Below are 3,781 nucleotides of genomic sequence, written 5' to 3' on the forward strand. Positions count from 1 at the left end.
CTCACTGTTGGCTTGTAACAATTCCATGTAATTGCTTAAGGGCTAAACTCAAATATCCCGTGCTAGAAGTGTTGTTCTCCAATTGAGTGCATACTTGTAAAAAGTCTGCTCTTAAACTCGTTTTTGAGCAATGTGCATTTTATGAAAACATCCTGGATAACTTTTCATAGTTAACCTGACATGTGGACTTCTCAATAACTAAATCTACTTGAGCTAATGGCTTCACCTTATTAATTACTTAAAAACAAAACAAAAAACACCCAAGTAGCCAATTTTTGGATGTTTTTCCCTGGCTTGCAAATTCTCTCTTCTAAATTAAGCCTCTTTTGTAATCTCTTGAAATCTTGAAATTCTCATTTGTCTTCCTGCTCTCTCTCCCCTCCTCCCCCCAAACTCATGGTTGTTGTTACTATTTTATGGTATTCCAGATGCAGCTTTAGGAGTGCTGAGGAATTCTTCCTCTAGAACATTAGTTTTTGTGCTGCCACGTCATAATCTGCTTTCTTTTGTTCTTAGGCTGCTTTTAGTACTACAGGTTCCCCAATTTTTGGAGCTTTTGTAATAACACACTGCTCTGTGGGTTTCTGTGTATGTTGTTGATTGGTTTTTTTTTTTTGCTTAGATCATGTCAGAGTTTTTTCCTAAATCTCTACCTCTTAGTTCCCCATGTTGATGGGTTTTTGAAAATATTTAACTCCTTTTAGTGTCCTGGCTAGACAGGATATGACATTATGGAAAATGACATACTGCTAGTCTGTGTAGGTTTCTGATGGTACATCTTCCACCTTCCATCTGTTTTGTTCATTCTTTTGAGCGTGCACAATGAGTATTCCTACAATAAAACTGTTCAGATTATATATGCTTCAACTGACATGCATTGCTTTAAGAAAATTAATGTATCAATTCCATTTTCTTCATTCAGTCACTTTGAATTGCTGTCAAAGTATTGTGTGGCAGGATTCTACATAAACTCATATGCTTCTTAATTGGTGTTTTGGTATCATAATTTCTTCCCCTCCCCCACACATTCCCTGTTGATCCTTTGTTTCGTAAAGGTTTTAATTGCTCTCATTCTCCTGTAAACATATTTCAGTATATATACACTAGCAGGCAGCATCAGCCTCAATTAAGAGTTTGCTTTTGAGTTGCTCTTCTGTAATACTGTCTCAGCATGCACTACATTGTCAGCTGATGCTTTGCTTTTTATTTCTTCCCTTTGCAGTGTGCAAAGTGAGTTGTCAGTGTTTGTTACAGCAGCACTGTTTGGGCCTTGTTATCTGCATTACAGCTGAATTTGTTAGGTGTTCTTTCTAATGTCTGTCAAAATGGAGGCTTCCAGCTGCTGCTTGTCTGCTGCATCTGCGTTCTGTGCAGAGGATGCATCTTGAAACAGCAGTACCAGCCCTTGAATGTTAATAATAGTGAGTGCAGTACCTTCTCATACTGTTATATTGAGAAGGCAACAAAAAGTTTAGGGAAATAAGATGATGATAAAAAAATAAATACTAGGCTATCATTTCTTAAATGCCTTTGGAAAGTCCCCCGTCCCCCAGGTAAATGCCATTGTTAGCACAGCACCCAGGCTAATGAAACACATTTATGTGGTGTTCCCAGTTGCAGGAGATAATTTGCACTTGTGTGCTGCCCCAGCTCACCTAAGAGGACAGCATGCCCCACAGCTAAGGAAACACAGGGCAGGCTCACAGATCCAATCCTGAGCCCTGCGTGTTCTTTGCAAGAACACAGCTTTGCACACATACATCTGACAACGTGAACCAAGACTCCTTAGTAAAAAGAATTGCCTTGCTGAAGGTGGGATTTTCACTTGCTGTAAACATATGTGTACAGTAAATCCTTATGGGGTGGAGTTTGTTTTAATCTCTGCAGAGGATTTCCCAGTGGTGCAGTACTCACCTCAGCTCCCTCAGTTTTTTCAGACTCCTGTGGAAAGGCTGGGCTCTGGATTCCTTACTGCTGTGCCAGATGGGCCGTGGTGGTGGAGATGGTGCCTCACTCGAAGCAGTTTTCTGTCTTTTCAGGTATTTGCACAGTAACTCAGCTCAGCAGTGAAACAGAATTTTGTGTTTCCTAGTATCTTTACTGAAATGTCAACATCCACCGTCGTCTTTCTGAGTCTAGCTTGGTGTGTTACAAAGCTGTTTATTGTAGCAGAAGATAAAATATTTTATGATCGTGTGAAGCATGCAGCTCTACTCTGCTGTGTTGATTCAGGAAACCAGAACATACAGAATATTGGGTGAACATACAGAATATATCAGTGATTTCACTGTTAATCTGGTTTTCAAGTGTGGGCCACACAGCTGAATATCTTAACTGTGAGAGTCATCTTATGCCACCTGAACTTATATCCCATCTGCACAGAATTCCTTACCAAATCATGTTAGCCAGTAAATCATCATATGTAGAAAACATGGAAACTTGAAGTTCCTGTCTAACATTACTGGAAGGCCTCAAACCTGCAATCCCAATTCTACAAATGAAGTCCCAGACTTACGTAATAAGATCTCCTGCCCTCTATTGTATGAGTGTAGCTAGGTGACGTGACTGCTGTGAGCTTCAGCAATTACAGCTTGGCCAGCTTTCAGATGAATAGAATGCCAGTGTGGGAAGGGTGAAATGCTACTACCAGATTTGGATGACTGCCATGATATTTTTCCACTGTACCGTGATGCCTGTAAGTTCATAGAGTTATGTCTTCTGGTCTTTTTGTGCCAGAATCCTGAAATGGAGAGGACAACTTGAGTACATTTCTGATCATAGAGTGTGGTCTCACACTGTGTGACTGAGTGCTTCGAAATTCACATTTCTGCATGGGAAAGCTTGTTGAAAGCAGGCTTGTCTCCAGCATAGTGTGTGATCTGACATCAGTGTCGGAATCATCTGAGCTAGAGATTCTGTAAATGCCATTAGAAGTGGCTCATAAACTCTTCTTACAAATGATACTCTCAGTTGCACAGTCTCCCTACTTAGTTAAAGCCTCGTTCCTTCTGTTGTGGTGACCACAGCTGTAAAATCCCTCTACATCTGCAAAGGGACAGTTTGTAAAACCTGCTGGATGAGGGTGGGGTGTGCCTTTTTTTCCCCCTCTTCTCTCCAGTTTTCAATTAAGGTATGACTGCTGATCTTATTATTGCTAAGCCGGGTCTGTCAGAACTGTCATAAGCCTGTGGGAAGCAATAGAAGAGCTAGCTATGGCCATGGAAAAGATGGAGGAACAGGAGAAAGGAAGTGTTCTCCTGCGCTCTGAACAAGCTTAGGCAGTTCATTTGGTAAATTGTATTCAGAGGAAATGGCCCTGTGCAAGATTGTGCTGGTTTCAATGGTTTCAGTTGCTGACAGTGTCACTTAATTCACCTTTAGTATTAGAATTAATCAGTTCAGATACACAACCAATGCATTTAGATACAGCTCAATTTTTACAGATCAGGCCTTTAGTAGGATTTTCTGCCAGCTCTGTTGACACTGGCTTTAGATCTGCCATTGCAAACTGCAGTTATGCTGAAGTTTCTTTTGTGTGAATATATATACATCATTTGAAAGTGGAATCGCAAATATGCCAAAAATTGATGATTTTTTCAGCAATTTTGGAACCTGTTTTCAAACTCCTGTATCAAAGCAGCGAGGCTGCGTGTTTTTTTCTGTTCACAGGACCGTGATCAGGCAATGAATCAAAATGCACAGTGTTATTTGCCATAGCTTGAGTTAGCACTGCACCGTCTGCACTTTGGCCACAACAACCCCATGCAGCGTTACAGGCTTG

Source organism: Tympanuchus pallidicinctus, unplaced genomic scaffold, assembly GCF_026119805.1.
Source record: "Tympanuchus pallidicinctus isolate F22 unplaced genomic scaffold, pur_lepc_1.0 scaffold1, whole genome shotgun sequence".
Classification (NCBI taxonomy): Eukaryota; Metazoa; Chordata; class Aves; order Galliformes; family Phasianidae; genus Tympanuchus; species Tympanuchus pallidicinctus.